Source organism: Copadichromis virginalis, linkage group LG19 (genome assembly GCF_057382275.1).
Source record: "Copadichromis virginalis isolate Kocher_CV1m ecotype Utaka linkage group LG19, C_Virginalis_male_GT1.1, whole genome shotgun sequence".
Lineage (NCBI taxonomy): Eukaryota > Metazoa > Chordata > Actinopteri > Cichliformes > Cichlidae > Copadichromis > Copadichromis virginalis.
Genome location: NC_140636.1, coordinates 22837223 through 22856583, shown reverse-complemented (window position 1 = coordinate 22856583; position 19361 = coordinate 22837223). Strand labels below are relative to the sequence as shown.

The following is a 19361-nucleotide window of genomic DNA, read 5'->3' as shown; positions in this document are numbered from 1 at the left end:
TATTAGCTGGAGTCTGGTCGACTTTATCACTGAAAGAGGAACCTGTTGAACAGACCAACATCAAAAGTAAGAAACAATATATAGTTAACCTAAAATGATGTGTTATAATAGTACTGTGCAATCAAGTCCTAAACCATTAAGCACATTTATGGTATTTACCTGAAACTAGAATAGAGTTTAAATGGACGCTCAGGAGCAGAAAAATCATGATGCTTTGTTTTCAATTCTGCTTTGGATTTCCAACGTTTCTGAGTAAACTAGCTTTTGAGTAAAACTTCATTCTGTGGGTGGAGCCCACTGTCATGGTGTCAGCCTGATGTAGTATTAAGGTCTTAAGAAAGATATACTGCCACACCATAAAGGAAAATGATACAGGTGCGTGAGACTGAGCTGTGATACTGATCACTGGAATATTGAATTTTAGGGAGCAGATACACACACACACACACACACACACACACACACACACACACACACACACACACACACACACACACACACACACACATTGATACGTTCCCCTAAAAAGGTCCAGAGTATGAGGGAAAGTAACAAAAAGTGTCTGGGTGAAAAAAAGGAGACAGGGAGGCAAAATGGTTAAATTAAAGAGTTTTATTAATGCTTCTATTAGTAACACTAGTACTGTGGGATCTAGCAATACACAAGTACAGTGCAATGCAAATACACAGCCCGAGTTTAAGTAAAGTCAAAACATTGTTATTGTATTAGGTCTTGTCTGTTAGTAAATCCTTAATAGAAAATTCTGGTACAACATATGCACAGCTATTTCTGGATCACAACACAGTCCTGGGCTAAGGCTAGAAAGGGAAGGGAACTGGCTGAAGTTAATAGAGGAAAGGGAAAGAAAGCTGAGGTTGTGGGTGAATGAAACAGATGATTGTTGCATGGTGGGGCAGGATGTAAGTACAGAGAAAGGAAGGAGCTAACAGGGAAGCAGTCTCCTCAATGCTCCTGTCACTATTGCTTTTTCTTCTTCTCTACCCATTTCTATTATTCTTGATTCTATTGCTCGTCTTTTTCTTTCTAGAGAACTCCTGCTGTGTTTAAGAGTTTTGTATTGTTTCCTCATAATGAGGAATGATCATAATTCAAACAATGTGGAGAGCAACAGTGCTCCCTAAAGGATGAAATAATTATAGCTGTTTCATGGCATGACAGCTGTGTGAGCAGTCACTGATATGTGGTTTATTTGGTGCTCTCCAGAATAACTGCTGCTGTCTGCATTAGAGAAGGTTTTTGTTGAAGAAGGATAGTAGATGCAACACTGTGCAGCGCTGGCAGCACAGAAATACATGGCACTGTCCACAGACTCTCTCAGCTTTGGAATGTGAAAAGTTGACAGCTTACTTCCTTCACCTGTCACTTTATAAATGTTTTCAAATGCATCTTCAACAGCTGTAAAGGTAAATTGTGCATAACCGAGTAGAATCATTTCATTTTTCCCCGGAGACTGCTTGTACCACTGTATCATATCAAGTTTAGTGTTTGAATGGTTGCAGTTTATTTGGATTTCCTCTCCTGGGGCCTTAATGAGGGCAGCTGGAGTCTGATGAACGCCAGATTTTGGGACTTCTGCAGAATAAAAGTTCAAAAAATAAAAGCGTTAGAGGTAACAAAAAACTTTAAATATTTTAAGAAGATTTTGCAAGTTTGAATTGAACATTACCTGTTAAACAGAATGACAGCGTTCCAAAATGGATGATAAGTCTGATCATGATCCTTACATTGATGAAAACAAAGGTGTGACGAATATGAACAGAGCTGCCTGAATGTAAAGGAAGAGGCGGGATCTACATTATGTGTGTCACTTCATCATCAATGCATTCTTCTGTGTGGGCTAACACAGGAAGAGATGGTTTTATGGCTGATATCACTGGTGATTTCCTGCCATAAACAGCAGCTAGATGCAGGTGCGCTCTTCTTTGCTACTTATTTATGTGGCGTAATATCATGTAGGGTTTTTGTAAAAGCAAGACGTTAACTAGCTCACTGTGTATACTAGCTGCACAGTAATAACTACCGCTGTCTTCAGCTTTGAGTTTCTCCACTTCAAGCTGTGATTTTACTGACCCATCTCCACTAATTTTGAAAGATTCTTGGAATCCATCCTCAATGGTTGGGTTTCCATATAAAAGATGTCCAATCAGTTTAAGAGCAGAGTCACCCCTTGGCTTCTGGTACCACAATATTACGTTGTATGTACTCTCTGAATGGTTGCAGCTGATTCTTGTTTCACCATGAATACTTCCTAATATTGATGATGGAACCTGCTGAACTCTTGTGCACAATGAAGGACCTGTGGTGAAAGTGAAAAGCAATATAAAGTGAACCAAAGGAAAAATGCCAGTTGTGAGCAATAAGTTTAGTTTCAAACCTACAGAAGCAGAGAAGCAGAAGAATGATCCTGGTGATGATTCTCATCATAATGTCTTTATGTTCCTCTTTGTATCTGCACTGAGTGAGAGGCTGAACACATGCTGTGGGTTACTTAAAGGGGAGGAGACAAAAATTATGATACCAAGAAGGTAAGGAACAGAATGTGCCAGTATTGAAGCAAGAAGGTTTCTGGCTTGACTCTCCTGGTCACCTGGGGGTGTTTGCAGGTTCTTCCTGCAGCAGTGTAGGTTTTTCTGTGTACCCTTAAATGGAATAAACCGTTTATGTGTAGTGTATATTCATTACACTGTCTATCAGTGCTCAAAACTCAAAAAATATTTGGCTGAGTGATAGTTCCCCCACTCTTTCTTATCAGTGTGTTATAAAGTATATAAATATAATGATATAGCAACCAACTGTTATTGTAATGTTATAGCAGTCGGCCAGATTGCTGTACACTTATTTCTCTCGTTTTCAAAGGCATTATTCCCTGAAAGCTGTTGCTACTAACTCATCTAAAACGAATATCATGGAACTAAAGCAGGTTTAAATACCAGAAACAGAGAACCAAGAAATGGATGATGATGATGATGATGAGAGCTGAGTTCATACTGATCTTCTTTAAAGATTACTCTTACACTGAGATATTTTCGGGAGCTGTTAAGCATGATGCTGTGCTGCAAAAGAGGTAAATCATTACTGCTACCATGCACAATTTTAATACTAGGCAGTTTCAATTAGGCCGTGTGTCTTGTTGTACAACACAATCCAAATAAATGTGGCCTTTATTCACAGAAAATTCCCTTTTCAGGTACTTGTCTGCTTGTGACTATTCATAAAAAACTATCAAAAACATAAAGTAAAACTCAGATGTAGTATAATATTTTATTAAAGTTGCTGTGTTGAAATAGAAATAGAAATTTCTCTATTTCATTGAAATAGAGAAATTAGCTTGTAAATAAATAAAGTGTAACTGCAATAAGACATTCTTATCTTAGATCATTAAAAAAGGAATGCTGAACCCTAACCAAGTCCTGACATCAGTAACAGGTACAGAGCTCCCCCTACAGACACTGATATCTTTAGTTTATCAGTGTGCTGTCTGTAGAGGGTATTTGTGCAGCTCTTTAATCCACCTGCATCACTGTGTTCACTCACAGAACAGAAATACACTCCACTGTCTCCAGGCACCAGCTTCTCCACTGTCAGAGATCCCGTCTGTTCATTGGTCTTTGTTGCTGGAAACTTTTCCTCACTGAAGCCACTTTCATATGTGTGAGTACTGTATGCAGTTGTAAAAACAATTTGCTTCATTCCCTTCCCTGGCAACTGCTGATACCAATACATCTGTCGATATGCAACCCCCTTAGTGTGGCTGCAGTTCATTGTGACAGACTGACCCTCGGTACTCCACAACAGGGGAGTCTGTGAGACATCGCTCCCACCAGTTAGACCTGAGAATTAAAAAGTCACATCATGTAACAAGACCTCCAACAACATTTCTATATGTTAACTAAAAACACAGCATAGCAGCTTTTACTGTAAAATAACAACTTGTAAAGTACCTCCGATACAGAACAAAGCTGCAGAGAGTTTGATCAGAGCAGCTGTGATCATCACTGCATTCTGAGCAAACTGAAATAGAAACCACAGTCAACTGTCAGCGGGTGTGATATATGCAGAGATACACGTGGGAGTGTCACATTACTGTGAGACAGTGTGTGTACGTACTTGAAGTTTATTTAAGTAGAGCAGATAATGGAAACTGGAATGGAAATTGCATGTAGGATTCTGTTCAGCTCTCTGCTGTGTCTGTATCACTGTGCTTGCTCACGACACAGAAATACAAGCCTCTGTCTTTTGGCTCCTGGTTCTTCACTGTCAATGTCCCACTCTCAGGAACTGACTTGCTGGCCGAAAATTTCTCTGTGCTTAAATTTCCATAGTCATAGTCATCACCATTTTTGGCTATACTTATGAACACATTTAGTTCCAGAGTTTGTCCTGGTAGCTGTCTATACCAGCACATCTGGAAATAGACATCACCCTTTGTGTGGTTACAGTACATTGTTGCACTTCCACCCATCCTTTCCCCCAGTATGGGAGTCTGTTGGACATCACTTCCATCAGTACCACCTGTGTGTACAACAGTTAAAGTTAATCAAGTAAACTTTTTAACTCTTGCACTTGACAGTTGTCGCCTTCTGATAGCTGGAATATATAAATGCTGATCTTACAATATTTTACCCTCAACTAATGACAGGTTCATAAATGTTGTCACCTTATAAACTTTACCTTTAATCCAGAGCACAAATACCAACAGGCTGAGCAGACCACATCCAATAACAGTCATGTTCTCTGTTGGTTTACTGTAGTTACAGAGATAAGAAGAATTTCAAACAGGTAGTATGATATGTATGATGTTCTTTGATCCTATAAGTTGGTGTGAGGAAAAAAAATCTGCTCACACGTCAAGTAAAATGCATAGATAAAAGCTGTACAGGAGCTCCCCCTACATACAGATCAGTCACATTGATTAGCTCAGTGGGCCAGGCTTGAAGTTCTGAGCTGAACAAAGCATTAAAATTGGCTTCAGAATCAGTCAGTTAACGAAGATAAAGAATTATGAAAAGTTTATGATGCTATCAGTTGAAATATTAAAATATCTGCTGTGAAGGCTGGTCTTTCATAAATATAAAACTGAAAGTTGCAAGAAATTGATGTCTTATTTTTAGTAATCAGACATGTATACTAGTTGGAGTACTTCAATTGTCACAATCAAGAAATGTTGAAACAAAATTATGTTTTCATAGCTGAATGTTAAGTTGATCTGACAGTTCATTTTAGATGGACTGAACATACACACCCCCACAATGGACAACTGTACCCTCAAACACACAATAATAACATGGAGTGAACCACCACTCACAACCACTAGCACTTTATATAGCCTCTGTAGAAACTATCTACACCCTCACTTATCTTAACTGCACTACTGTATAGCTCTGTGTAAATAATCATTCTGTACATTCAATAATCTTTAATCCTACAACTGTTTACAACTTGCATAGTTCCCATTTCTGTATAGCTGTATATCTCAGATTTCTGTAAAGTTATTTATTTCATATTCTGTATAGTTTTTCATATTTATATCCTGTTCATAGCCTGTACATAGCTTGTACTCACTACAGCCTGTACATACTTAGTTATAGAATATTCACAACATACTTCATACCGTGTACATTATAACATACCATAATAGACCCATTTCTGTAATATACTTACATATCTATACTATTGCTAATATATATTGTAATATACCTATATCACTAAAGCACTTCTGGATGGATGCAAACTGCATTTCGTTGCCCTGTACCTGTGCATGTGCAATGACAATAAAGTTGAATTCTATTCTATTCTATTCTATGTGTTTTTTACAAAATGGTTCGATATATATGATAAGACACAGGCTAGGGTAATAACCATGTACTATTTCCCTGTAATCCCAGTCATTTTGTACTGATACCAAAATTACTGGATCACTGTGTTGTTTGTGAGTGCCGAAAAGTCAAAGTCAACTTTATTTGTCAATTCTACCACATGTACAGGACATACAGAGAATAGAAATTTCGTTACTCTCAAACCCTAGATGAAATAGCAAAAGAACATTTAAATATATATAAGAGAGTGATTAAGAAATGCAAGTAAAATAATTAAAAAGTAAAAATTTAAATAAATACAATACAATTATACCAAGAAAGCTATACAATATACAATATACAATATTCAAGTAAGGGTAAATGACATTGAGTGTAAACCAGGCAGAGTAGTGCAAATAGGCAAATAGTGCAAATGGAGATTTAGTAATGTACGGTAAGAGATAGTGTAACAACAAAGTCTTATGAGGTAATGGCAGTCCAATGCTCCACAAGGTGACTGGTAACTGGTGCAGGCCTGTGAGTGAGTCAGAGAGTGTGTGTGTGTGTGTGTGTGTGTGTGTGTGTGTGTGTGTGTGTGTGTGTGTGTGTGTGTGTGTGACAGAGTTCAGTGAGACCATGGAGGAGAAGAGGGGAGAGGGGGCAGAATCGGGAGGGAGTTAAGCTTCCTGACAGCCTGATGGATGAAGCTGTCCTTCAGTCTGCTGGTCCTGGCCTGGAGACTCCGCAGTCTCCTCCCTGACGGCAGCAGCTTGAAGAAGCTTTGCATTGGGTGCGTGGGATCAGCCGCTATGCAAAGGGCTTTTTTAGTGAGACGGGTGCTGTAAATGTCCTGGAGGGAGGGGAGAGAGACACCAATGATCCTCTCTGCAGCTCTCACTATGCGTTGGAGGGTTCTATGACAGGACGCATTGCAGGTTCCAAACCACACAGTGATGCAGCTCGACAGGATGCTCTCGATGGTGCCTCTGTAGAAAGTGTGCATGATGGGGGCTGGTGCTCCTGCTCTTCTTAGTTTGCGGAGAAAGAAGAGACGCTGCTGTGATTTCTTGGCCAGTGCTGTGGTGTTGTATGTCCAGGAGAGATCCTCTGTGATGTGCACACCCAAGAACTTGGTGCTGCTCACTCTCTCCACAGACGCTCCGTCAATGGTCAGAGGAGCATGTTGGGTGTGCATTCTCCTGAAGTCCACAACAATCTCCTTCGTCTTCTCCACATTCAGAGAGAGATTGTTGTCAACACACCACGTGGCCAGGCGTCTCACCTCACTTCTGTAGTCGGTTTCATCCCTGTTGCTAATGAGACCCACCACCGTTGTGTCGTCCGCAAACTTGATGAAGAGGTTGGAGCTGTATGATGGAGTGCAGTCATGGGTCAGCAGAGTGAAGAGGAGGGGGCTCAGCACGCATCCCTGCGGGGCCCCCGTGTTTAAAATGATGGTGCTGGATGTATTACTGCCGACCCGTACTGCTTGAGGTCTTCCAGTGAGGAAATCCAACAGCCAGTTGCACAGTGAGGTGTTGAGCCCCAGCTGGACCAGTTTTTGAGTGAGCTGTTGGGGGATTATGGTGTTGAATGCTGAACTGAAATCTATGAACAGCATTCGAACATATGAGTCATTTTTGTCCAGGTGTGTGAGTGCCGAGTGGAGTGCAGTGGAGATGGCATCATCGGTTGAGCGGTTGGGCCGATACGCAAACTGGAAGGGATCCAGGGAGGGGGGCAGGACAGTCTTGATGTGTTGCATGACTAGTCGTTCGAAGCACTTCATCAGGATGGGAGTAAGTGCAACAGGACGGTAGTCATTAAAGCAGGAGGGAGATGACTTTTTTGGAACCGGAATGATTGTGGTGGCTTTAAAACATGTGGGGACGACAGCCTGGATGAGTGATATGTTGAAGATGTCTGTGAAGACATCAGTGAGTTCCACTGCACAGTCTCTCAGTACACGACCAGGAATGTTGTCAGGACCCGGAGCTTTACGTGCATTGATCCTGCTGAGGGATCTCCTCACGCTGTCCGGGGACAGAGTCATCACCTGATCACCAGGAGGGGGTGGGGTCTTCTGTGCAGTGGTGCTGTTTTGGACTTCAAAGCGAGCAAAGAAAGTGTTCAGCTCGTTCAGCAGGGGGATAGTGCTATCACAGGTCTGTGGTGGGGGCTTGTAGTCTGTGATGGTCTGAATGCCCCGCCACAGGCTCCGTGAGTCTCTGCTGTCTTTGAAGTGATGCGATATTTTCCTGGAGTACTGTCTCTTAGCCTCTCTGATGCCACGGGAAAGGTTGGCCCTAGCTGTCCTCAGGCTCGCCTCGTCTCCATCTCTGAAGGCAACATTCCGAGCTTTCAGCAGCCTGTAGACCTCTCCTGTCATCCATGGTTTTTGATTGGCCCGGACAGTTATGGTTTTCGTGACTGTTACATCCTCAATACACTTGTTGATGTAGGCAGTAACAGTCTCTGCGTACTCCTGGAGGTCAGTGGTGTTGTTATAGGTGGCAGCCTGCTTAAACATGTTCCAGTCTGTGGTGTTAAAGCAGTCCTGTAAAGCCTCTGAAGACCCTTCTGGCCACACTTGTATCCGCTTACGAACCGGTTTGGTGACTTTAACGAGCGGTCTGTAAGCATGCATTAGCATGACAGTGATATGGTCTGAGGCGCCGAGGTGGGGGAGGGGAAAAGCTTTGTAAGCTCCTCTCTGGGTGGTGTAAACAAAGTCCAGTGTGTTATTTCCCCTTGTTGGAAAGTCTATGTGTTGTTGTATTTTTGGAAACACGCACTTTAAGTCTGCATGATTGAAATCCCCAGCCAGGATGAGAAAAGCATCAGGATGGGCTGTCTGCTGCTCACTGATGTGCTGGTACAGTTCATTCAGTGACTCACTCCTGTTGTTGACATTGGAGGAGGGAGGGATATACACAGCGCACAGTAGTATGGCTGTATATTCCCTCGGTAGATAGAATGGCCAGCACTTAATAACCATGAAAACAGTACGGTCAGATAACTAACATTTGCATGGATGTGTTACATCAGCAGAACATAGTTAGACCTTGGTGTCGTAGCTTTGGGCTCAGCTTTTCACATCACTCTTGGGAAGTGATGAGTAAATTTGTCCCCAGGCTCTACAGCTGTGTTTTGAGTTTAAACAGCAGGCAGCAGTGCAGATCAGAAGTGTGAGACGGTTTAAAATTTGGAACAAACACAAATCACCAAATGAGAGGTTGTGTTTTGCACATTCTGTGAAGAGACTAGGGAATTTTATGATGCCGTGCAGCTCACTCTGTCTGCCTTAAAGAGCTTCCAGCTTTGTCCCTCACAACAGAGGGACATATTTTACAGGACTTCCAACAACTCTAAAATAACAGAAATACATTGTTAGCATAACTACAAAGGTAACATAAGAGCGTATCTTGTGATTTGTAATGCAATGTAAGGTAATGAACTTCCAGTATAGCATCAGTGATCATTCTTGTGATCTGAGCAATCTGCAATAGAAACAACAGGTCTAACAGATATATGAAGAATTGTATTTGGCAGTTCCACAGTGTTGTGTGGCAGTATTTGAGGTTTCCCTACAGATGATGGGAACTTTGCCCAGAGGTTTTTGTTCAGCTCTCTTCTGTGTCTGTATCACTGTGTTGGCTCACAGCACAGAAATACCATCCTTTGTCTTCTGGCTTCAGGTTCTTTAATGTAAATGTCCCACTCTCAACAACAGGCTTGCTGGCTGAAAATTTCTCTTTGTCAAAATTGCCATAGTCGTGCTCATCATCTTTTTTCCGTTGTTGCAAACACAATTAATGTCATTGTTTCTCCAGGCAGCTGTCTGAACCAGTACATATACCTATAGGTAAAATCCTTTGTGTGATTACACTGCATTGTTGCACTTTCACCCTCCCTTTCCCAAAGTGTGGGAGTCTGTTCAACATCACTTCCATCAGTCAGACCTGTGTGTAGAACATAAGTTACATAAGTGTATATATTACACCTTGCGGTTATCATTTTCCCAAATGCTGTCACATTTCTGGGATATCTACTGATCTTAGAGTATTTTACCTTTTGTCCAGAGCACAAACACCACCAAGCTGAGCAGACTGTGACTGATAATAGTCATGATCTACAGCTAAGAGTCTTGTACAGTTTTTAGTGTAGTTAGGCTAATATGAAGACTTACAGGGAGGCGTGTCCCTGCAGTGAGTGGCATCCACTCATCCTGTGGGTTAATGCAAAATACTCTTTCTGTCTGTTAAAGTGTAGATGGTTAGATAAAAGTCAGTCACACTAACAAGCTAAGGAGGCTGGGTTTGTTGATGATATCATTTAATGAGTGTAATGAAAGTGAATGTAATATATAAGCACAGGTCTGAGTTAATCTCTTTGGAAGAATACATGGGGGGTAATTATAGTTGCCCCTTATAGTTGTAACATCACAAACTACCTACCTGCTATTACCAGTTTTAATTCACTTTTTATATAAATGAATAAATCAATATGTGTTTGTAAAATGTATAAATATGTGCTTGTGAGTAACTTCAACCTGAATTTCTTTTCTTACTGCGGCCCACCTGCAGTACCTTCACGGACCACCTGTGGGCACCGGCCCTCATGTTAGGAATCACTGATTTAGTTCCTTGGTTCTACTTCTTGTTAGGTTAGCAATTCACAATGTTCCTACTAGTCCTGTTCTTCTTGCTTGTCCTTGTGTTTCTCCAGTTTATCTCAAGTATGACTGTTTTTAGACTTTGCACAGTCCAACCGCTCATCTGGTTTGTTTGCCACACTAGCTACCTAGCATGTTTGCCATTAGTCTGGATTGAAGATTTCGATTTTGTAACTCTGCTGTAGCATTTATGTTGATTCATAGCACAGAAATACACTCCACTGTCTCCAGACACTAACTTCCTGATTCTCAGAGATACAGTCTGAGTAGTCTTTGTCTTTAATGCTGGAGTTTTTCCTGGATTAAAGCTAGTTTATATTTATGACTGACCAATGCAGTTATGAAAAAATGCATCTGTTCACCTCATGCAGCTTTTGATAACAATACTTCTGAAGATATGAACTCTCAGCAGTTCTAGAGACGTCACCCCCATCAGTGAGACCTGTGGTGTTAAAAATCAATCAAAAAGTTATCTTATATATATCTAAATGCAGACTCAGAGAACAACATGAAAATACTAAACAGCTGTGATCATTCATGTCGAAACTGAAATAGAAAACACAGTGTGAGCGCTGAGAAGTCTGACATGACATACATATGAAGTGATGGAAATGTGGGAGTGTCACATTATTGTGAGACATGGTGTGGTTGTACTTGAGGTTGCAGACAATGGGAACTTTGCCCAGAGGTTTTTGTTCAGCTCTCTGCTGTGTCTGTATCACTGTGTTGGCTCACAGCACAGAAATACCATCCTTTGTCTTCTGGCTTCAGGTTCTTTACTGTGAACGTCCCGCTCTCAGGAACAGGCATATTGGCAGAAAATTTATCTTTTTTGAAATTCCCATAGTCGTGCTCATCATCTTTTTTGCCAGTTGTTGCAAACACAATTAGTGTCATGGTTTCTCCAGGCAGCTGTCTGAACCAGTACATATAACGATAAGTAGCATCCTTTGTATGATTACACCACATTGTTGCACTTTGACCTTCCCTTTCCCACAGTAAGGGTGTCTGTTCAACATCACTTCCATCAGTCAGACCTGTGTGTATAACAGTACTAGTTACATAGGTGGACATTTAAACTCATGCAGTTGACAGCTTCATAAAGTTTGTTCATTTCTGATTTTTAGAATAATATTGGATTTTACCTTTTATCCAGAGCACAAATACCAAAAAGCTGCGCAGACTGTGTCCAATAATAGTCATGTTCTAAAACTGAGAGTCACATTCATCTACCAGTGTAGTTACACAGCTATAAAGAGTTGCAGGTAGGTGTGTCACTGCAGTGTGTGACATTCTGTGAAGTCGGTTGGTTGAGTTTTGGTGACGTGAGAGTTGCTCAACTGAAGCAAGCGTCTCTTTAAAATTCTGGGGAATCAGGCTTTAACTGACCTGATACAACACATGTGGTCAGTTCTGATCTTGAACAACAATATGATAAGCACAATCCTTCTTTAAACAAACAGCTATCCAATTTAATTACATTTTTTTCAGGTAAATCAGGAGAAAGTGTCAAAGTTCATTTACATTGTTTCCTGTGTTGTTTTTTATTTCACGTGTGTTGTTGGAAGGCAATTTCTAAAAGTTTGTTTATATATCGTGAGGGGTGTGTGAGCGTAAATATCGTACAATTAACACTGAAGGTAAGTATACTTTCCTCTTTGTCCAAAATTAATGTTGTGATTTGTTTGTGTATTTATGCTTATTTTTCTGTTCATTCTGACTGTAGCAGCACAAGAAAATTATGCGTCCAGATTGCAGAGGAGTTTTATGATTGCATACGCATAGTTACTGCAGATATTGCTTAGTATGACTGTAAATCTGAACAATGAGCACTGAGCGCCCCCTACAGATAATTAAACACACTGATGTCTTCAGTTCATTGTGAAACTGTAGTCTGGGTATTTGTGCAGCTCTTTAATCCACCTGCATCACTGTGTTTACTCACAGCACAGAAATACACTCCACTGTCTCCAGGCACCAGCTTCTCCACTGTCAGAGATCCAGTCTCATAACTGCTTTTTGTTGCTGGAAACTTTTCCTCACTGAAGCCACTTTCATAAGTATGCTGAATTTTTGGAGCTGTGAAAACGATTTGCTTTATTTTCTGTCCTGGCAGCTGTTGATACCAATACATCTGAGAGTAATCAAAATTCTTAGTATGATTGCAGGTCATTGTGGCAGACTGACCCTCTGACTTCCATAGCAGAGGAGTCTGAGAGACATCACTCCCATCAGTTAGACCTGTAGGTGTGAAAAATCAAATTATGATAGTGCCTCATGAACACTACGAAATTTTAGCATTAAATTAAAGCTGAAGACACAGGTTATCTAGTCTTCAGCATCACGATGAAACATACCTCCAAACCAGAGCAAAGCTGCAGACAGTTTGATGAGAGCAGCTGTGAACATCATTGTGTTCTGATAACACTGTGAGACCAGACTCAGTCTTTTTCTGTGTTGGAGGTGTGGTATGACAGCAGAGATGAGTCACAGGTGGGAATGTGTTTGAATATTTTTATCTTGTAACACCAGGTGCTTCACTGTAATAATACTACCTTATGTGTGACTGCATATTTAACAGTGTGAAGCAATATTTTCATCTAATTGATCACTTCTGCTGCAATTCTCTTTGCACTATTTAATCTTGTTCTGTGATTTTGTTAGTAACTGTGCCAGAAATTTGTCTGAGGGAAACCATTTATATCTGGGAATGTTTGTGGTGTCTGAGGTCCCCCTACCGTTTATGTAACAGTTGTGAACACTGCACTGAGGTTTTTGTTCAGCTCTCTGCTTCGTCTGTATCACTGTGTTGGCTCACAGCACAGAAATACCATCCTTTGTCTTCTGGCTTCAGGTTCTTTACTGTGAATGTCCCACTCTCAACAACAGGCTTATTGGCAGAAAATTTATCTTTTTTGAAATTCCCATAGTCGTGCTCATCATCTTTTTTGCCCGTTGTTGCAAACACAATTAGTGTCATGGTTTCTCCAGGCAGCTGTCTGAACCAGTACATATAACGATAAGTAGCATCCTTTGTATGATTACACCACATTGTTGCACTTTGACCTTCCCTTTCCCACAGTAAGGGTGTCTGTTCAACATCACTTCCATCAGTCAGACCTGTGTGTATAACAGTACTAGTTACATAGGTGGACATTTAAACTCATGCAGTTGACAGCTTCATAAAGTTTGTTCATTTCTGATTTTTAGAATAATATTGAATTTTACCTTTTATCCAGAGCACAAATACCAAAAAGCTGCGCAGACTGCGTCCAATAATAGTCATGTTCTAAAACTGAGAGTCACATTCATCTACCAGTGTAGTTACACAGCTATAAAGAGTTGCAGGTAGGTGTGTCACTGCAGTGTGTGACATTCTGTGAAGTCGGTTGGTTGAGTTTGGTGACGTGAGAATTGCTCAACTGAAGCAAGCGTCTCTTTAAAATTTTGGGGAATCAGGCTTTAACTGACCTGATACAACACATGTGGTCAGTTCTGATCTTGAACAACAATATGATAAGCACAATCCTTCTTAAAACAAACAGCTATCCAATTTAATTACATTTTTTTCAGGTAAATCAGGAGAAAGTGAGACCAAACTCAGTCTTCATTTACATGTGTGTTGGTTTTTATTTCACGTGTGTTGTTGGAAGGCAATTTCTAAAAGTTTGTTTATATATCGTGAGGGGTGTGTGAGCGTAAATATCGTACAATTAACACTGAAGGTAAGTATACTTTCCTCTTTGTCCAAAATTAATGTTGTGATTTGTTTGTGTATTTATGCTTATTTTTCTGCTCATTCTGACTGTAGCAGCACAAGAAAATTATGCGTCCAGATTGCAGAGGAGTTTTATGATTGCATACCCATAGTTACTGCAGATATTGCTTAGTATGACTGTAAATCTGAACAATGAGCATTGAGTGCCCCCTACAGATAATTAAACACACTGATGTCTTCAGTTCATTGTGAAACCATAGTATGGGTATTTGTGCAGCTCTTTAATCCACCTGCATCACTGTGTTTACTCACAGCACAGAAATACACTCCACTGTCTCCAGGCACCAGCTTCTCCACTGTCAGAGATCCAGTCTCATAACTGATCTTTGTTGCTGGAAACTTTTCCTCACTGAAGCCACTTTCATAAGTATGCTGAATTTTTGGCGCTGTGAAAACAATTTGCTTTATTTTCTGTCCTGGCCGCTGTTGATACCAATACATCTGAGAGTAATCAAAATTCTTAGTGTGATTGCAGGTCATTGTGGCAGACTGACCCTCTGACTTCCATAGCAGAGGAGTCTGAGAGACATCACTCCCATCAGTTAGACCTGTAGGTGTGAAAAATCAAATTATGATACAGTGCCTCATGAACACCACGAAATTTTAGCATTAGATTAAAGCTGAAGACACAGGTTATCTAGTCTTCAGCATCACGATGAAACATACCTCCAAACCAGAGCAAAGCTGCAGACAGTTTGATGAGAGCAGCTGTGAACATCATTGTGTTCTGATAACACTGTGAGACCAGACTCAGTCTTTTTCTGTGTTGGGAGGTGTGGTATGACAGCAGAGATGAGTCACAGGTGGGAATGTGTTTGAATATTTTTATCTTGTAACACCAGGTGCTTCACTGTAATAATACAACCTTATGTGTGACTGCATATTTAACAGTGTGAAGCAATATTTTCATCTAATTGATCACTTCTGCTGCAATTCTCTTTGCACTATTTAATCTTGTTCTGTGATTTTGTTAGTAACTGTGCCAGAAACATGTATGGGGAAAACCATTTATATCTGGGAATGTTTGTGGTGTCTGAGGTCCCCCTACCGTTTATGTAACAGTTGTGAACATTGCACTGAGGTTTTTGTTCAGCTCTCTGCTGTGTCTGTATCACTGTGTTGGCTCACAGCACAGAAATACAATCCTTTGTCATTTGGCTTCAGGTTCTTCACTGTGAATGTCCCTTTATCAGCAGTTGGCTTGGTGACTGAGAATTTTTCTTTACTGAACTCTCCAAAGTCTTGATCATCATCTTTTTTCCCTCTTGTTGTGAACACAATTAGTTTCATTGTCTCTCCAGGCAGCTGTCTGTACCAGTACATCTGGAAATAGAGATCACCCTTTGTATGGTTGCAGCTCATTGTTGCACTGTCACCCTGATATTTCCACAGTATGGGGGTCTGGGTAACATCACTCCCATCAACGTGACCTATGTGTGTATAACAGTACAGAATGCCATATTGAACTTTGATTGCTCACATCCTTCAGCATCATATCAAAATATGATTAAAGTATATTTACTGCAGCATGACAAATGCAACTCTATATAAGTTTGAATGTTGATTTTGTTGCAACTTACCCAATTCCCACAGCAAGAAGACTGCCAACGTGAAGAGAACTTGTTTATTGATGATGACATCCATCTTTTGTTGCTCAGAAACTGAGCCACAGTCTCACACAGATTAAATGAAGAGCTGCTGATGGGAGTGTCTCTGCGCTGTGAATTGTCAGTGATGTTGATAGCATAGTGGTACAGTGGGTCCCCCTTCAGGACATCCCAGTACATTAACTTTAATTCTTTTCAGTACCTTTGATTATGATTATGTGAATTATTTTCAATAGATCAGGCAATGACAGAGGTTTGACGTTACTGCAGACATATTTGAGTGCATCAGATTATAGTTAGACTGTGTGTGGTTGTACTTGAGGTTTCCCTACAGCAGAGCAGGTAATGGGAACTTTGCCCAGAGGTTTTTGTTCAGCTCTCTGCTCTGTTTGTATCATTGTGTTTACTCACAGCACAGAAATACCATCCTTGGTCTTTTGGCTCCAGTTTGTTCACTGTGAATGTCCCAGTCTCAGCAACAGTCTTGCTGGCTGAAAATTTCTCTGTGCCAAAATCTCCATAGTCATGCTCATTATCTTTTTTGCCCGTTGTTGCAAACACAATTAGTGTCATGGTTTCTCCAGGTAGCTGTCTGAACCAGTACATCCAGAGATAGTCACTACCCTTCGTGTGATTACACTGCATTGTTGCACTTTTACCCTCCCTGTCCCACAGACTGAGTGTCTGCTGGACATCACTTCCATCAGCACCACCTGTGTGTAGAGGAGTGAAAGTTAAAGAAGTAAACATTTTAACTGTTGCAGAAGACAATTTCCCAGAATGTTAGATTTCTAGAATATGCATGATAGTCTTACACTAGCATACCTTTTATCCAGAGCACAGATACCAACAAGCTGAGCAGACTGTGTCTGGTGATAGCCATGTTCTAAAACTAAGAGTGTCTTTATTCTGTCAGTGTAGTTACACTGATATGAAGAGTTACAGGTAGGTGTGTCACTGCAGTGTGCAACATTGATCATGTGGGCTGATGCAAAACATGCTTTCTTTCTGTAGGCTGGGTTTGTTGATGTATATAAATATGAGTATAGTATGAGCTGAAACTGATTTTTGATTAACGTAATTTTGCCAATAATTAATATATTTTTTATCAATATAAATTAAAACAGTGTAATCAGTAAGTCTTTGAATGTGGTTGGTGCAGGTGGTTATCACTCATCTCTGAGAGATGCAACAAGTTAATTGTAGTTGTTATGTTTCATTTTAATATTCAGACTATGTTAGGAATATATCAAAGAATACAGTACACAAACCAAAAAGAATGTAATTTAAAAGCAAAAATACTCTAATCTCTTTAACAGTAATCTGTTTAATTTGCAACTTGCAGAAGTTTTTGCTCAGCTCTCTGCTGTGTCTCTATTTCGACAGTATGGGGGTCTGTCTGTCATCATTCCAATCAACACAACCTGCGTGTGTATAACAGTGCAGAATTCCATGTTGTCACAGCTTCACACAGATTAAATAAAGACCTGCTGGTGAGTGTGTCCCTGCACTGTGAATTGTCAGTAACTATGTTGGTGTGGTGGTATTGTGGATCCCCCTTCAGTACATCCCAGTATATTTGATCTCATCATGCGATACAATGTTTGGTTATCCTTTTTTTTTTTTCAAAATCACAGACACACATTAGTGCTTAAAGATGTAAAGAATAACACTTACTATCATAATTTAGTAATAATGTAGTAACAGTAGACTAACGATGTGGAAACAAGAAGGAAATATTGAAGTCTGGGAAGTTTTTATACATATAAATTGTTCTAATTGAACAAATAAATACAATAAAAGCACATTAACAGGTTTCTGTAAATGCCATTGTAAAAGCTTGAATCATCAGATTCCCCAGCTTCCCTAATAATTTTTTATTATCTTGCATCTAGTCCAATATACATTAAAAAAGAAAAATGAAGACTGTTTAAAACATAAGATGAGAAAACGCTGACACTTCTGTGAAAGTGGGTGAGAACAGACACTATGGCTTATAGAAGAACAGCTAATTTTATTAGTAGGTAATAGGCATACTGGGGAAATTGCAAGCAAGAGTATAAGTAGCCCTTTTCTTATTTCCTTAAAAGGTGTCTTCTGCAGCTCCTTCAAGTACAGTTAGTTTGGGAAGTATCTTAGAATTTTTTTGAAGATGTCTGCAGGAGTTTGTGAGTATTTCATGATTGTAAAACTTGCAATAGTTGATTTTCATACATGCTCTGAATTCAACAACAAACTGCTTCAAAGGCCAGTTTGGACATTTAAATTAAGTCATGACAACAGTTTACATGAGCAGAACTCTACTCTTACTTTACTCTCCTTGAAATCACTGTCAGAGACTTTATGCTTTGACTGCTGTCGCGCAGGTTTATCCAGCAGAGGTCACCCTGAGATCTGTTGAGCTGAATCCTGCAGACTGTACACATGTACAGACTTCACTGAGCTGAAGCTCAGACAAGGTGAGTATAACTGTCAGGATGCCGTCAAACAGTGCCAATAAATGGATCTGAAGAGTTAGCTGGAGAGGAAGAAGAAATAATATTGTGGAAATTCTGTTCACTTTTCATAGAATCTACACATCTGTTGTGCCTCTTTGTTTCTTTTAAGAAGTATACATATAATGAAGAATCAGCATACCCTTTGCCTGATATAATTTCTAATAGTTTTTTGTGGGGGTTTTTTTTGGATGAAGTGTAACAGATGTAACTGTTGCAATAATACTGTAATAAATACTGTAATACAACTTCAGTACCCACACAAAATAAATGTGCTGCTTCTAATGTATGATAGATTAACTGAATTGAATCGATGATGTCTTCGTCACTATTTTTGCATCTCTGAATACAAAACATGAGTTTGTACCACAAGGGGTCATGCAGCATAACTAAGATTTCGTTTACAGTGATGTGCAGAAGTCTAAGACCACCCCTCCGTTTGCATTTTTGTTGTCTTGAACGATAGTTCCCAGTTCTTTTCTAGTTTGTTGAACATTGGCTCAACTTTGGCTGCTTTCTCTCATTACTTATTTTCAGTCTAGTCCTTGTACCTGTCTTTGTCCTGGTTCAGAGGAATTATTTTGGTTTTCCCAAAAAGACTGATTCTGTTCATCTGGACGTAGCGTTCTCAGTGGGAGAAACATGATTGAGCCTCTTTCAAGATGTTTTTGTTTTTGTTTCTACTTAACACCACTAAACACCTGAGTCATTTATGCACAAAAATGTACCTAACTCAAGGGATGAATGAAACAATTTTAGATTGTATCTTTATACATTTATTACTATCAGACTGTTCAAAAGCATAGAATTTCCCCAGTGTGGAAAATCTATCTTATCTCTCTATATGATTTCTCATTGAAACTGTGTGCTGGAGATCTTGTCAAAATTGAAAGAACGAAGAACATAGAAAACGTGAAACGTGATAGATTTTAGTCTGCTTTTCATCACCATTTGGAGCACATACTATTGGAAACAGATTCATTTTTCAGC

General features: G+C 40.0%; 1 long non-coding RNA gene across 1 annotated transcript; it reads left to right on the top strand.

Moving 5' to 3' along the window:
- Window positions 1–14169: 14169 nt before the first annotated feature.
- LOC146686067 (uncharacterized) lies at window positions 14170–18499 on the top strand. The gene is made up of 3 exons (XR_014916741.1): window positions 14170–14216; window positions 17263–17369; window positions 18243–18499. It is a non-coding gene; the product is annotated as an uncharacterized LOC146686067 (long non-coding RNA).
- The last annotated feature ends 862 nt before the right edge of the window (window positions 18500–19361 follow it).